At 44.8% G+C, this 17,152-nt stretch overlaps 1 protein-coding gene across 1 annotated transcript in view; it reads left to right on the top strand.

The window, feature by feature from the left end:
• Nucleotides 1-6,868: 6,868 nt before the first annotated feature.
• LOC117693537 (collagen alpha-4(VI) chain-like) overlaps nt 6,869-17,152 on the top strand; it is a 108,767-nt gene continuing 98,483 nt past the window's right edge. Inside the window, exon 1 of the mRNA XM_076917815.1 lies at nt 6,869-6,993. The gene's annotated coding sequence lies outside the window, so the exon portion shown is untranslated. The remainder of the gene's footprint in view (nt 6,994-17,152) is intronic.

Here is a 17,152-nt window from a genome sequence, read left to right as displayed (position 1 = left end):
CTCTTAACCTGAATAAACCCTGTTCTCCCCAACTTGCTTTTTGGTCATGGTGTTTCATCACAGCAATAGAAATCCCGCCTAAGATGGCTGCCTACCCAGAAAGAACTTGCAGGGAGGAAATATATAATATATAATGGGAAAAATGACATGAAGATAATACTTCTGTGTTGGCCTTGGAGTTGGCAGGAAAAGTGGACAAAAGGAAACTGAGGCAGAATTGATAGAAGGAAGCCCTCTCTGACCTTTAATACAGAGGAAGGGAAAACAATCATCATTACCATCATCATCCTCATCCTTGTCATCATCATCATCATCCACCATTCAATATGCAAACAGGGGCCTTAATAGCCTAGTACAGAAATTTCCTACCCACCTCAAGATTCAGGCTTATTAAGGGCATGTATTGAGAGCTTGCGGTGTCTTGGGGTAAAGCTTGCATGTGCCTGTGTGGGTAGGAAGGGTTTTCCCAACCTAGGGCTATTTGAAAGTGTAGTTCTCAGCTCTACCTCACCTAAACTCTTTGGGCGTGAACATGGCTGAGGATGTAGCAGGGATGGGTGAGTATTTGCCTTTCTGGTCCCTAGAGGTCAGTGTCTTTCCTCATTTCAGGCAGGGCTGATGCTGGTGCTTGTCTACTGAGATGACTCCATCAGTAAGCTACACTTCTTGTCCCATCTGAGGTCATGTGATGTGGTGGAGCCTAGTCCTGGCTGAGTGGCTGCAGCTTAGAGGAAGTGGGCTGTGGGCTCTGTATTCCAGAAGAGAACTATTTAACAATCATGGAATACTCTGCCTCTGAATTGCTTAAGTTAGAAAAGCTTTTTTTTTTAAAATAAAAAAATTAAATTGCATATATGTATATATGTATATGTATGTATTCATGTATATAGACACAAACCTTCCACAGTACATGTGTGGAGGACCATGGGTAATCTGCTGGAGCTGGTTATCTTCCCCCATCACACCAGTCCCAAGGATTGAACTTGGGTCGTCAGGTTCAGTGGCAAGTGCCATCTTGCTAGGCTAAGATGTAAAAGATTTTGTTTTTAGCTATGTGTGTGCACATGTGTGTGCACATGTGCATGTGTCTGATTGGGGTTATGTGCACAGGAATACAGACCATGCTCATAGGGATCAGAAGAGGGTATCAGGTTCCCTGGAGCTAAAATTGTAGGTAGTTTCGAGATGTCCTGTGTGGGTGCTGGGAACCAAATTCAGGTTCTCTGGAAGAGCAGCAAGCACTCTTGACCATCGAGCCGTGTCTCTAGTCCCCCGCCCCGCAAAGAAGACTTAACAAAGAAAGAAAAGAACCTCTCAAAGCTCGGCCTGGAGACTGTGATGTTTGGGATGGGTGGGATCAGTTTGATTGCTTTGGAAGGGTAGGAACTGAGTGTTCGGACTACTTGAAGCACAGGCTGAATGACTGGAAGCAGTTTGAGGCTCTAGTGTGGGAGCTGCTGGTGTCGTTGTGTTCCATGGATACAGTGTGCTCGTCAAATTGCATTTATACTTATGTCGTAGATGATTGCTGATGTCAGCCACTTTTTGAAGTGGGTGGTGGCCACTGCAGAGACGCATAGCCAGAGTCAAGCTGCCGGGAATAAGTGACCATTACTGTGTCAAAGCAGTCCGATGCTCATCCAGAAATGAGAGAAAATAACCATCCCTCTTTTCACCCTCCTGGAGGCTGAGGGAACCTTGCCGAACAGAGAGATAAAAAATGATGTCGGAGTGGGAGGGATGGATTTAGTGGGATGGCTGTTTCCTCCAGGCTGGATGCGATCACTGCCATCGTAAATCAGAGCAGCTGTGATCACTCAGCTGAAACCCCTCCACAGGACCAGGTCTACTGACACTGTCACGGAAGCAGTGAGACTCAGCATGACCTTCCCCTCCCTGGGACTGTGCAAGCAGTTAACATCTGCAGGGAAGGGAGTGCTCTTCGGTGGTAAGGCTGTTGCTCATGATCCGGTAAGCACCTCCAATTGGTTCTCTGTGCTATAGACTCGAAGGAATCCTTTCTTTGATCTTTCAGGAACAGAGGGTGACATGACAATATTATGGCTCTGATTGTTTTGTGGAGTCAGAGTCGGGAGGCCATGCAAATGAAAAGAAGCGATCAGAGACTTGGACAATGAAGTCTCAGGGTCTGCAGGGAACCCTGAGTGAGCCTCAGGCAGCCCTCTTGAAACACAATGACTGTTAATCGCCTGTGTGTACCCTGGGCAACTGTTGAAACCCACAATGCCCAGCTTGAGGGCCACTGTGTCCCGGCCCAAGCTGTTGCTCTGGTCCATGGATCAGGGTCTAGCAAGAGAGAGAGAGAGAGTGGGGAAGAGACTTGAAGAATGGAGATAAGACAGAGGTTCTGATTAAGTCTCAAGTCTCTTTCATTGAAAGGAAATCCTGGGTATTTATATGCTTTGCCACGTGCCTTGCAGGCATGGATATCCCGTGTGCCTTGCAGCTAGGGGCACTAAACAGCAAAACACGATATGTGGGATAAACAAGATATTTATCAGAGTGTGCTCAGCTGTTGTAGGCTGTTGAAAAACAAGTCTCTTGTCAGGGTATATGGCCTGAGATGGGTGCAAAGATGATAGCCGCTTTCTGCTAGGAGTCGGCTCCCAACAGGCAACTTCTTATATTCTGTATAAAGACGGGGAACATTTCCAGTGGCATCAAATCCACAGATCCACAACCCGCTGATTTTATGAAAGGAAATTCATTTCCAGGGCCCACTAAGTTAATTCCCAGTATTAGTTGGAGATAGAGGGAACTGAAATACTGTTTGAGACCATATTTGCCGTGTGGGCTTGTGATGAGATGCTATGTGACCCCTCCGATTAGAGCAATTTGCTTCTCCCTACCTCTGCCGCTGGAGTGCTGGGTTTAAGGTGTGTACCACCATAGCTGACTGTGACAGCTACACAAGTGTGTAGACATTTGTGACCAGCATCGTCTAATTCATTTTAAATATAGATCTTTATATTTCAGAGATTGGGGATTATAACTAAATTTTAGGAATTCTTTGTAGCCTTAATATAATTGGGGCCTCTGGCCAGTTAGAGGGAGACACAGCTTGTCATAGCACCGGGAAGATTTGGATGAAATTGCAGCAAAGCAATATGTGCTAGCTCCAGGCAAGCTGGGATGTGTCTACCGAGACTGACATCAGGCTTAGGCTGAGATGAGAACTTCGGATCTTTGTTTCCTTGGAAACTACAAGGTGAAGACACGTGTAGAAAGCTGGGTGCCAATCCTTATCTGGTGCTGTGCACCTGGGGTGGAAATTCAGGCTGAGTTAAAATGACTTCGATGCTCTGAGAAGGAAGGAGGTGTTTCATTCTCACTGGGATTTTTTAACGGTTGAGTTTCTGACACCATCCTATTTTGAAAACAAGTTTTTTCATGTCCTTTTGTTAATTAAAAAAAAAAAAAAGCATTTTGAAAAAAAATTTAAAAAAATTAAAAAAAAAAAAAAAGGCTTCAGAGAGGACAACCTCCTCCGTAGAAATTGGATATGTGGGGTACCGGGGACTCCTGAGAACAGCAGCCTGACTTCTATAGCATGACACCTGGAAGCAACTTGGAGCGGAAATCTTGACAGCTACAAGAATATGGAGAAGGACTTTAGGGGTTTAAATTTGTTCCTGAGGTGAATATCTGTCCACCTATTTGTTCTAGGGATATTTGTTGGGAGCCTACTGTGAGCTAGCCATAGTAAATGAGATAATTTTTCTCCTTGAACAGTTTACAAGCTGTTTCTGAGGGAAACCTGAAGCAGGGAACAAGCGCATTACGCCCCCTATTGGGGGCCAATGACGGGTACTGACAAAAATTTGTTTTTCAGCAGCAAAAAGGCTGTAAACTCTGGGAAGTTGGTCTCAGGCCTGGTGAGACTAGATCAAGCAAGTGGAAGGGAGAGAGGTTCTGGGATAACAATTCATTTTGAAAACAGCAAGTGTGCCGATGCTGAGGATCCATGATCCAGATCCTGATCTCAGAATGTCCTTGAATTCACTGGCCTCCAGAACTGGCAGCCAGGACGAGTCACAAGGATGCAGGTGTGCACGCATGCGCACAGCCTCCTGTCTTGAACTTCCACACCGCAGCGCCAGGACTTTCTCCAATGTGCAAGGAGTTTACTAAGCCTACTCTTAGGGTAGCTTGGGAATGCCAGGCTTTATTTACCCTTGTGGAAGCAACCAATGAGCGGTAGCAATCGCTCCTCAATGTGCGGCCTCCAAGGGTCATTCTGTATACTTTCTCAGAGGGTTCCCAGAAGGACTGAGCTTAATAGCTCCAGGGACAAAGAGGGCGGGACACCATGAGCATCCATAACCAAGACTGAGTGTTGACAGGCCCAGTCATACTCAGAAGAGAACCTTCCCGGTTCCTCCACATCACCTGGTTCTTACGTTATTTCTGCATTTCAGGATGCCCCCTGAGCCCTGGACAGGTAATACAAATGGACGCTCAAACGGTCACTTACTCTCAGCACCTTGACCAGACACAAGTCTCCGGGTTTATCACATTTGCTGAGAAGAAGCTTCGTGGACCAAAGCTGAAGGCTGCACTAGTTTGCAGGTAGCACAAAAATTAGGCATTTGGCCTTAAGTATTTGAGCTTAACTGTACTGGTGGGAATTTAAACACTATAACTTATTTCTCTCAGGAATTTGGAACACTTAATGAGCAATGGCTGCTTCTCACCTACATGCTAAGTAGCTCTATTTCCAATCAGAACAGCATTCTTCTCCTCTTAGCCCCATGTCACAGGTGATTAAGGAATAGCTGATGAAGGATGAACTGTGCCATCATTTTGGGGCTAATTCTCTGTGTAGGAGGCTCTCTTAAGAGTTTTCTGTCAAATTTATCAAGTCTGAAAAAAAAATCAATGAGAAATGAGAATTCAAGTCTCTTAATGACAGGCTGTCTTTCTAGTGACAGTTTATTTCAGGAAACGTCATTTGACCCCATTTTCTCAAATAGTTGTGCCAGCAACTAAATAGTGCTTCATGCTAAAACATGTGCCCTCAGGTCCTAAGATAATGGTGATAATGACATGTCCAAACTGTAACGGTGATGACATCCAATTCCCTTGCCCCTTGTCACACCTCCTGCCTCTCTTACATGATAATAGAATTGAGCTGAGAACATGGCTGTCTCGCTGGAGAACAAATCGCACATCTTCCTTTGTTCTTTGACAAACAGAACATGAGTGGAAACCATGGGACTTCTGCCTTTCTTGTCTAGGGGAAGTCTCTGGGCTTAGCCCTTTCATTCTCCTCATTGGTTGTCTGGATGACGCTTGTAAGAATCTCAGGTACCAGGTGTTGAGCACAGCAGTCTGCAGTAACCTCAGTTCCTGAATGACTGGGCTACGCCAGCTACATGCTGACTATAATACCTACCTTTGGTGGTTTGAATATGCTTGACCCATGGGAAATGGCACCGTTAGGAAATGTGGTCTTACTAGAGGAGATGTAGACTTATTAGAGAAAGTGTGTCACTGTAGGGGTGGGTTTTGAAGTCTCCTCCTATGCTTAGGCTCTGCCCAGTGTGGAATGGTAGCATCCTCCTGGCTGCTTGCAGAGGTTAGTCTCTTCCTGGCTGCCTTCAGATCAAGATGTAGAACTCTCAGCTCCCTCCAGCACCATGTCTGCCTGGATGCTGCCGTGCTTCCTGCCATGATGATAATAGACTGAACCTCTGAAACTGTAAGCCAGCCCCAGATAAATGTCCTTTATAAAAGTTACCTTGGTCGTGGTGTCTCTTCATAGCAATAAAACCCAAACTAAGATACTGCCTATGTGTGAACAAAACAAATCTTTCTCCTTTAAGCCAATTGTTAGATCTTCTAAAAGCAGTTTAACTCTGTGTGGGTTATTTTTTGTCAATGCACCATCATCTGTGAAGAGGGAATATCATCTGAGAAAATGCCTTCATCAGATTGCCCTGTAGGCAAGTCTGTCGGGCATTTTCTTGATTGAAGATTGATATGGATGGGCCCAGCCCCCTGTGGGCGATGGCATCCCTAGGCAGACAGTTCTGGGTTATATAAGACAGCAAACTGAGCAAGCTTGTAGGTAGTATTCCTCCATGGATTCTGATTCAGTTCTTGCTTCCAGATTCTTCAGTTCCTGCCCTGACTTCCCTTCACGGTGGAACATAAACTGTAAGATGAAATTAACCCTTCCCCCCCCCCCCCAAGTTGCTTTTGGTCATAGTGTTTATCACAGCAGCAAAAATAGAACTAGAACAATCTAGTCTAACTCATTCACCCATACATGCGCACACTAATCTATTTCTTTTGACTCCATATGCCCCTTAATCTGATTGTCATGTGTTTTTTTTTTTCTTTTAAGATTGTTCAAGATGAATGCTGACATTCCATAGGTCAGTGTCAGAAATGCAGGCACTGTTTGTCCTTGTCCAATGTATTAATCTTTTAAAATCCACCCATCATGTCATTTTGTAGAGACCAAGTATGCATAGGATTTTTTGCTATAGGGTATTCGGGTATATGGATGACTCAAAAATGAATGCTTTCAAGAAACTTAAAAAGTTTAGGGACTTCCTGGAAAGTAAAATCCATTAAATCAGAAATACTTGTGCTGAAATATTTTTTCCTTCAGAATTTAATTAGAATAGAAAAAGAAAGTTGGTTTCGTTTATGTTATTTTCCCCATTATTATTTTTTTGAGACTGTTCTCCCTGGTATTTTGCTTATTCATTTTCAAGGCCAGTGTTGTCCAGGGCCAATGACCATTTTTGGTGAATGGCAATAAAGCATGCAGGAGTGCAGGCCCTGCATCACAGTATAAATAGCCACTCCCCATCCCTCTCTGGAGAGCATTCAACACTGGGAAAGCTGGTGTGTCATTGCTCCTTCAGGCTTCTGTGTGCTAGAGGATTCCTAGGCTCACGAGGACTCTGAAGTGATGAGAACAAGGAGAGACTGAAGAAGCCAGCCTCCAGGGTTTGTCAGGTAAGAACCAGCTCCTTTTCCTGGAGGTAGGTTTATTGATGAACACTTTGTTTCATTTAATCCTATCCCCTACAAAATACCTTTTATTATGAATTATACAAAACAAAACCCTAAATCAGTAGTTTGTGAGGATCTACAGATGTCCTGTTTTAAAATATGACGGCAATAGCTTTATCTTCGAATTTTGTCATGATGCCGTGTTTTACCCGATATCTTGAATTGTAATATTGCAACAGTTATTGAAAGCAGTCTCTGAATCTTTAAGCAGTACTGAATCTTTAACTGGATGCTGTTCCGAATCTAGGTTTCACCAGACATCACAATCTGTATAAGTATTCATGTGGATACAACTGTTTTCATTTGTTTTTACAAATGCTCTCTCTTCTTCCTCTTCTCTTTTTGGTTTTCTTTGTATTGTTTGTTTATTTTGATTTTTTTTTTCCTTTTGAGATAGAGTCTCACTGTAGCCCAGGATGGTCTCAATCTTGCTATGTAACAGAAGCCAGCCTCGAAGGCCATCTGATCCTTCTGCCTTAACATCCAAAGTCCTGGGCTTACAGGCCAGGTACCAGGCCACCTATGCTTGACCTATAAAAGTATTGCTTTCATTCGTAGGCAAAGAGAAAGAGGCATGTGGGGACAGATGATTGTAACTTCAGATAGCAAAGAGGCAGAGAGAGGGAGAGGCAGGGATAAAGGCACAGAAGGAGGATCCGAAGTAACACTTGTTGGAGAAAGAGAGAAAGTAACTCAAGTGCAAAATTGTGGTAAGAAGGAACCCGAAAGTCTTTGAACTTTTATTGAGCAAGAAGATATGAAGTAGAATGGAGCTCACCCAGAATTTGCCTCCTGTGTGGAAAGGGGAACCCAACTTAGTTATGGGTCTGATGTGCGGTCTGTGGATTATTCAAGCTTTTGGAGACTTAAAAATTGCAGATTGGTGTTAGGGGATAAAACCAAGGGGAGAAGAAAGCACTGACAACTTAAAGACTTTAACTGCTGAAGTGAAGATATAAAACTCGGGTGAAAGACCACTGTCCTTTGCAGAGCATGCTGGGGGGAAATAGTGGCAACCCCGAGTTAGATACTGGAGTGATTTTCTTATGTTTAGCTTAACAGGATTTATGTGTGTGTTTGTGAGTTTTGTTATGAGACAGTTTTTTTTTTTTTTTTGGTTTTTCGAGACAGGGTTTCTCTGTGTAGCCCTGGCTGTCCTGGAACTCACTCTATAGACCAGGCTGGCCTCGAACTCAGAAATCCTCCTGCCTCTGCCTCCCAAGTGCTGGGATTAAAGGTGTGTGCCACCACCGCCCGGCCGACAGTTTCTTTTTTTAAATTTATTTTTATTTTATGCATATAAGTGTTTTGTCTGCACTTATATCTGTGTATCATTTGCATGCCTGGTCTGGTGCTTGCAGAGGACAGAAGAGGCCATCAGATCCCCTGGAACTGAAGTTTTAGACAGTGTGCAATGCCATGCGGGTGCTGGGTACTGAACCTAGGTTCTCTGGAAGAGCAGCTAATTTTCTTAACTGCAGAGCCATCTCTCCAGCCACCCCCTTAAAATCTACATGTTAAAAATGGTTTATTTTTATTTTATGTGTATGAATGTTTGCCTGCATGTATGTTTGTGCTTCATGTTTCTGTGCCTGGTGCCCATGGAAGTCAGACGATGGTTGTGAGTCACCATGCAGGTGCAGGGAACTGAACACAGGTCCTCTGGAAAAGCAGCCAATGTTTTTAATCACTGAGCTGTCTCTCCAGCCCCATGTGACAGTTGCTTACATGGATGCAATAGGTTGATTGCTCTCTCCCCTACCCTCTCTTAAGGAGTTATATATTCTGCTACCATGCATAATTTGAACAAGTAAGTTAAACAATTTTAATTTTTTATAAAAATTTCAAGGCATGGTAAAATTTAACTTACAGAGATTATAGATAATTTAGATTCCATAGTTTATTATTAATTTTCTTGTCCTTCTGGAGACAGAATTGTACCAAGTGAGTTACATTCATACTGGCCCCTTTACAGCTTTTATTGTGAGGCAAGTTCTCAATAAGTTGCTCAGGCTGGCCTTGAACTTGCGACCCTCCTGCTTTAGCAGTCCTAAATAGCTAGGGTTACAGACCTGTGCCACAAGGTCTGGCTCATCTTATTATTATTATTTTAACAAATTTAAAATGAAATGGTAGAGATTTTCATTCTAATCACTTAGTTCTAAACATGTTAGCATTTGCTAGAGTTGAAGAAAATGACTTTTTTTTTTTTGTTTTTGTTTTTTTCAAGACAGGGTTTCTCTGTGTAGCTCTGGCTGTCCTGGAACTCACTCTGTAGACCAGGCTAGCCTTGAACTCAGAAATCCACCTGCCTCTGCCTCCCAAGTGCTGGGATTAAAGGCATGCGCCACCACTGCCCGGCTATTTTTTTTTTTTTTTTTGGTAACGTATTCTAAGAAAATTTAAAGTTGATAAGAATTTGATTTTATGTATAGTTTTTAAAGATGATTTTAGGAAATCCTTCTACCTATTTCTTAATATTTATTCTAGTATCATTTGCATCATGTGTTTGTGTGTGGAGGTCAGAGGACAACTTAAAGGAGTTGAGTGGAGCCTTTCCCTCTACCCTGTGGGTTCTGAGGACTGGACTTGGGTTGTTAGGGTTGGTGACTAGTGCCACATTGCTGGGCCATTCAGTTTACCTTCACTGAAAAAAACATAGAGATGGTGGAGACTGTTGGGATTGACTTAGTGCGCTGACAGCATCAAATCCTGAGAGTTGCTCTACTATATTCAAGGCATTGCCCCTCTCTCTCTCTCTCTCTCTCTCTCTCTCTCTCTCTCTCTCTCTCTTTCTCTTTCCTTCCTTCCCTCCCTCTCTCTCCTTCCTTCTCTCTCTCCCCCTCCCTCCCCTTCCTTTCTTCCTTTCTGTATTTATTTTCAGATGCTAAGAAATCAGGGGTTACAAAATGCAAAATGCAGAATGGCTTTTTTTTTTTTTTTTTTTTTTTTTTTTGCCTCTGACCCTGAAACCCAGTGGCCTTTGCAAAGTCTGCTCTCATGGGGTACTATTAAGTAGTTTCCAAACTCAGAAAGGGGCTTCCAGGAAAGAACTTTTGAGATGTTTATTTTGTCATTGGTCAAGAGGAGTGGAGTCCTGTCTCGCAATGCAGCAACAGCAGCAGCAGCAGCAGCGATGCAGCGTGTTGTTGCTAGGAAGAAATGACGGCATGACTACTGTCTGTGGCTGCTTTGTGTCTTGACTATTCTGCCTTGCCCTAACATTCCTAGTTCACCTTGTGCCTTCTGTATGAGGAACAGGTAATTACCTTACTGAGTCTTATGGTTCCTCATCCTGACCTTATCCCTGATCCTCCTTGGTCATAGATTTCGATGGTAGACTGACTCCTCTTCAGTGAAATAGAGTCTCTCTATGTTTCCTGAAACTTGATATCTAGACCAGGCTAGTTTTGAACTCACATTGATTCACCTGCCTCTGTCACCATGAATGCTGTGACACACACACACACACACACACACACACACACACACACACACACACACTTTTTGAGACAGAGGGTTTTCTTGTGTGTGCAGTCCTGGCTGTCCTGGAATTCGCTTTGTAGACTGGGCTGGTCTCAAAAATCACAGGGATCCACCTGTTTCTGCCTCCTGAGTGCTGGGATTAAAGGCATGTACCACTACCAATGGTGTGATTATATTCTTAATACAAATGACATATTTAAAATTGTAGCTAAAGTATCAAAGAGGACCCAATAGGCTTCATATTTTCTGTTTATCAAAATGATGGGCAGGGTGCACCAAACTTCCCCAAAATATTTTTAAATTGTTGGTGTAGAATATTCTATTTTAACAAGAGGGAGCCTTTCCTGGTAAGCAAATGCATTTATGCAGCCACATTTGGAAGTCCAGAATGGGAAGGAAAGGTTTCCACTGTGCTTTAGAGAGAGATGGGGGTTTGAAAACAGTTAAGGACCACAGTGAGCATCATATAGTACATTAGACAGTGATGTGGGTGTGACAAGGGACCACAGTTGTAGGGCTAGGTGGGGTCCAGCGTTTTCTTCGCCACAGTTTTGACTCTGCTTACTCCAAGCTGGCGCTGGGGCAGGTGTCAGGCTATGGGAAGCCATGGGAACACTGCTCCAGGGGTGAGGAAGCACAGTCTGAGGTCCCGGGGACAGTCGGGGACAGTTGGGGACAGTCGGAGCTGGCTTGGGGGTCCCCGGGCCTGCAGGAAGTCCGGAGCCATTTGGTTCTCAGGCTCTTGGGCCCCCAGGCACCACTGGGAACCGTAGAAGAGCTAAAAATGAAGTGGGGGTTGCGGGCTGGATGTAGCCCGGGGCCAAAGGGGAAAGGGAGACCTCTCTGGCCGGGTCCCAAGGGAGAGAGAGAGTCCTTGGCTTGGTCAGCAGGCAGCTTGGCTTGGTGGAGGTCATGACTGGGAGGGCAGAGAGGCCTTCTGCTGGAGATTAGATGCAGCTCTTTAGGGCAGAGGCCTGCTCCATGGCTTCCCATGGCGGATCCCAGTGAAAAGAGGCAGTCCATGGTTTTGAGGCATTTATCGTCATGGTAGAAAGTAGATGAGTAAAAACCATACCCCCTTTCACCGTCCTACACACAGTGAGCATCATACAGTACATTAGATGGTGATGGGGGTGGTGATGAAGGGAAAGCATGGCAGGGAAGGAGGGCAGGGTAACAATTATACACAGAGTGATTTGAAGGTGACATTTGAGCACAGACGTGCATGAGGTGAGAGGCTTGGCCGTGGAGCCATGCTGAAAATCATTCTAAGCAGAGCAAACAGGAAGTGTAGAGCCAGTAACTCCTTCAGGGAGTGTCTGACTGATGTGAAGAACAGCAGATAAAAGTGAGGAGTATAAATAGCGGAGGTGAGGGATGGGATGAAGGCTTGGTAGGTGAAGCACTTGCTGGGCAAGCATGAGGACCTGAGTTCAGGCCTCAGAACCCCAGTAAAAACTGGACATGACAGTGCATGCTTGTAACCCCAGTGCTGGGGAGGCAGAGACAGGTGGATCCCAGGGCCTTGCTGGCTCAGCTTATCTTAGTTGGCAAGCCCTAAGTTCTAGTGAGAGACACCGGCCCCCATGTGCACACACATGCACTTGCCCACACCACAGAGACCCTTCCCCAAATTCAGGAGTGAACCATTGTGAATGTTGAGTGTTATAAACAACCAAGAAAACTTGACAAATTTCAGTGATTCATTGAAATAAGCGTACAAAGGTTCAGAGTCAAAGTGCAGCAGGGAGCCAGTGGCTCTCCAGGCTTGGATGAGGAAGTAGCCTGTGTGCTGGGTTCTGGAACATGCTAGGAAGGAGCCTGCCAGGTGTGCGTGTGTTCACAAGTGTGTGTTAAGGAGTCCTGAAGGTTCTAAAGAGAGGAAACGGAACACACAGTGCTTTATGAATCTGTAGAGCTCAAACCCAAGCTTGGCAAATGTGTTATCTTGTAATTACCACCTCCCTGGGGTTTGTTCACTGCCCCCACCCCCACGCCCAGTAAATCTTGTGATAGAAAATGAAATATCTCACTCTTTTCAGCAGCAGATAGGTTTGTGCTATTGCATGTTTTTCCAGTTCCGTTTTTAGAAAGTTATTTAAGATATCAAAAATGATATCAAAAGTAGTTTAATGTCACCGAGTTCCTTTAAGCTGAGATTCTTGAGACAAAAAATGAAAGTCATTGCAAAAGACACAGACAGCTAGAGCTAAGGCGCTTATTTCCCTCGGGTGACTATGACACTTCCTGCGTGGTGTAACATCCGGCACCTGCATCGTTTGGTATAGGTTCTCTCTCTACATCTACTGCCTTAGAAAGTCTGTTAGAATCTGAAATCTCACGGCCATTGAAACACTGCTTTTTTTCCTGGATTTACCGAGTGGGAGTTGTGGTCAGTCCTTGGGTAGAAAGAAAACGATTCCCTCTGAATAAAAAATACTGGCATTTTGTTCCACCAGTGAGAAAGGACTCACTTTGGGGGATTTTTATTTTGTTGATTGTCACTCGAAGGTCATGGACATCTCTAATAGCACAGCTTTTTACAAATCTGTCCCCTTCCACGGATCCAGTGTCCTCACACTGACCCTGCCATGTGGAGGGGCAAAGAAACACACTCCAATTTGATGGCTGACAAACCCGAGGCGTAGAACATTCCAGAGATGTGCAGGGATACATGAACCGGGAATGTGGCAAGACTGACACGTGAATGGAAAGCTTCAGCTAGCTCAGTGCGGCTCTTACTGCATTTGCCTTTCCTTCATTTCTGGAGGAAACTTGGGTCCTAGGATTTCAACTGCTTCCCTGCCTATGTGGAGTATCATCATCATCCCCATCATCCCTATCATCCCCATCATCCCCATCATCCCCATCATCCCCATCATCCCCATCATCCCCATCATCCCCATCATCCCCATCATCCCCATCATCCCCATCATCCCCATCATCCCCATCCCCATCCCCATCCCCATCCCCATCCCCATCCCCATCCCCATCCCCATCCCCATCCCCATCCCCATCCCCATCCCCATCCCCATCCCCATGCCCATCCCCATCCCCATCCATCATCATTGCACTATGGTGGTCTGGCACTGGGAAGATATGACTGCTCTTTTACACCCAGGTTCTTTCCCCTTTCCCCTTCTTCCTTTCCACCCCTTTCTGGTCTCAAGTAGTCCAGGCTGGCCTCAAATTTGTTATGTAACCCAGGCTGGCCTTGAACTTCTTGCCTTTTCTCTCTAAGTGCTGGGGTAATAGGTATGTGCTGTCACATCCATTTTACATCTTGCATCTGAATAGCGAAGAGCAGGGGCCCACACCAAGTGGCTGGGAAGGAGACAGCCACTTGTTCCCAGGGAGTGTGGAACCATAATAGGTAGGTTGGCTTGGGAATGATACATTGCCATGGTGACAGAGGTGTAGTAGTTAATGGTCCCCAGGCCAGGACACATTCCAGCAGTAGCTTCAACTTCAAGGTGACACAGACAATAGCAGCTTGGGTCACAGGTGGATGGCAGAATATAATGTAGGCTCCTTCCCTGGAGTAGTGTAGCTATGTGACCCCTAGGCTGCTTCCCAAGCTGCTGAAGGACCATGTGGACTGCAGTATTCTCCAGTGACAAAGATTGCAGGAGCCTGAGCAGTACTTATGGCCACTGTGGGCTTCCTTACTTTTTCCCATAGGGAGAGGTATGTCTTTGTTTAAGTTGGTTTTGACCTGGAAAACAAGGTATAGAATGGAGGCACTTCCTCCCATCTCTAAGTGACCGTCTTGAACTTCTGTGTTCCGGAACTTCTGCCGTGCCCTTGGCTGTACCCCAGCATGACACCTTGGTCACTCGGATCAAAATAGAAGTGTTTGTTTATCATTCTGGCCATTTTTATGTGTGGAGGTGAGCCTGAGACACCTCTAGTTGGCCATCATGCCGATGGCATGTTCAGTAAATGGCCACACTGATGTCTGAATCAGGCATCGCAAGGATTTAGACAAGTCAGCATGTGGAGAAGACCTAGGCCAGTCACAGGTGATCCTGCAGCTGAGGATCCATCCCGTTCCAAAGGTTTAAACTCTTCGCCAGTCGTGCAGTAGCCTTTGGGTTACCACGGGAGGTTGGCACATGGTGGGAATCAGTGTGTCCTTATTGCTCCAGAGCTGTGCTGGTCTCTCCCCCCCCCCCACTTGCCGATGGACTTCTTTATATCTTGTTGATTTTTGAAATCTAAGGAGCCATTAATTGTCATCAAAATGTTTGACACAGCTTCCCTCAAATGTTTTACAACAAAGTTGTATTTATGTCTAAGGCAAGCTTTGAGAATGGGCACAGGAAGTGAATGTTAGTGTTTATGCGATCGTTGTAGGCTGAATGCTAGGTTTGTTCTTACTGCCAAACATACCATTTGGGTTCTGATGTGATGTGTGCGCATGAACCTCCTCCCAGCTCCCAGTCGTTTGCTTTCCGGAGCTCACAGTCCAGATGTATGCCACTGCAAGTCCATGTGGTAAGAAAGTTCCAGATCCGGCGCTCATGCTAAGCCTGTGAATGTGAGGAGAGAGGGAGAATACACCGACATCAGAGGATGAAAAACAGTAGAAAGAAAATGGGAAAAGATGTTAGAATTAATTGTGGACATTTGCATTGTATAGTTGTCCAAGCATTTTGAAGCTGAATTCTGACTACTATAATCTCTCTCTCTCTCTCTCTCTCTCTCTCTCTCTCTCTCTCTCTCTCTCTCTCTCTCTCCTTTTCTCTTTCTCCTCCTCTCTTATGCAGGCACATGCACACACACTCACACACTGTGACTGTTTAGCGCTTTCAGTCTTTCAACATATCAATATCTTCGAGGAACCCAGGCCATTAGTTTTCAGACTGCCCTTAAATTGTGGTTTATGCAATTCTCTCCCTTGATGAGATTCTTGGGAGGAGTGAAATATAAGGAGCGGTGAGGTTTCTCAGGCACAGTTCCTGGAGGAGCATAATGTTGCCTTATCCTGCTTCATTGAAGTTAACTGTTACCATTTGATTGTCTGCCTGCCAGGTTTCTCCATTAAAAAGGTTATTTCTTTTGTCCTTTGTAACTTTTTAGAAAGAGATACTTTGAGATTGTATTATTGTCTTGGTTAGTTTTCTATTGCTGTGATCAAGGTAGCTTATAAAAGAAAGGATTTAATTGGGCTTATGGTTTTAGAGGGTTGGAGTCCATGATGGCAGAGCAAAGGCATGAGGGCAGGAACAGGTGGGAGCTTAGCCTGCATATCCACAAATTGGCAGAGAGACACTGGGAATGGCCGGTGTTTCTCAAAACCTCAAAGCCTGCACCCAGTGGCACTCTTCCTCCACCAATATTCCCTGTACAGCCACCAACTGGGACCGATTATTCAAATGCACAAGATTTGTGGGGACATCTCATTTAAACCACCACAGTTACCATCTTGTGTTTCAACAAAACTTTATCCAATGGTTTTAACCAATATGTCCTATGGTATCATTTGTTCTAGTGGTGTTTGCAAAATAATTTAAAAGATATTTTAATTGTGTGTGTGTGTGTGTGTGTGTGTGTGTGTGTGTGTGTGTACATGTGACTGTGTACAGGTACCTGTGGAGGCTAAAGGCATAGGATCTCCTAGAGCTGGAGTTACAGGTGGTCATAAGCCATCCGGTGCGGGTGCTGAGAACTGAATTCAGGTCCTCTGCAAGAGCAGCAAGTGCTCCTAACCACTGAACCCAACAAAGTAATTTGTTGATTGGCAGATTCTTAAAAGTAGATTGTTGGGTTGGAGATGAAGCTCAGTGGATAGGGGAACTGATTACTTGCTTATACATCAATAAAGAAGTATCTTGTTTTGTGTAATTTATTTGTTTGGTTTAATTCATTCAGCTGGGTTAATTTTCACTTTCTCAAGATTAATGGCTGCCAGCAGGATGTGGTGGTGCATACATTTAAATCTTGTACTTGGGAGGCAGAGGCAGGTGGATCTCTGAGTTGGAGGCCAAACTGGTCTATGGAGCGAGTTCCAGAACATCCAGGGCTACCCAGAGAGACTCTGGCCTCTGGCTCAAAATACATAACACACACACACACACACACACACACACACACACACACACACACACACACAGATTGGTTGCTGCCAGGTTGGAGTATGGCTCAAGGCTCTGGGTTCATACCCGCATCCCTTCCACTGTTCTTCCTAAGAAGCCCGTCCTACTGTCACATGGTGTGACCCACTGAGTTTGGTTAAGGTTGCTTGTGAGAGCATAAGGGGAACTTTTTTTACTGGCTGCTTTTCAGTGGTTACACCACTGCCGAAGAAAATGACACCCCCTCCCTCAGCAACCACTAACTGCAGTAGTCCTTCAGGGAGGGGTGGGGCCCCATAAGCTCCTCCCCTCCTTTGTTAAAATATTGAGGGGCTTTTGTTAAAATTTTAATTAAAATATAATCACATCACATCCTGTCTTTAAGTATATAAGTACCACCTACTAAGTATGCTTAGTGTTGCTTGTGTATATGATTTCAGAGCTGATCACTTTGATTTGGATAGCCAATTAGGGGACTCACTTTGATTTGGATAGCCAATCAGGGGATCACTTTGTATTGGATAGCCAATCAGGGGATC

This window comes from Arvicanthis niloticus, chromosome 21, assembly GCF_011762505.2.
Source record: "Arvicanthis niloticus isolate mArvNil1 chromosome 21, mArvNil1.pat.X, whole genome shotgun sequence".
In the NCBI taxonomy this organism is placed as follows: Eukaryota; Metazoa; Chordata; class Mammalia; order Rodentia; family Muridae; genus Arvicanthis; species Arvicanthis niloticus.
The sequence above is the reverse complement of the archived record's forward strand: the minus strand, read 5'-3'. Positions and strand labels throughout refer to the sequence as shown.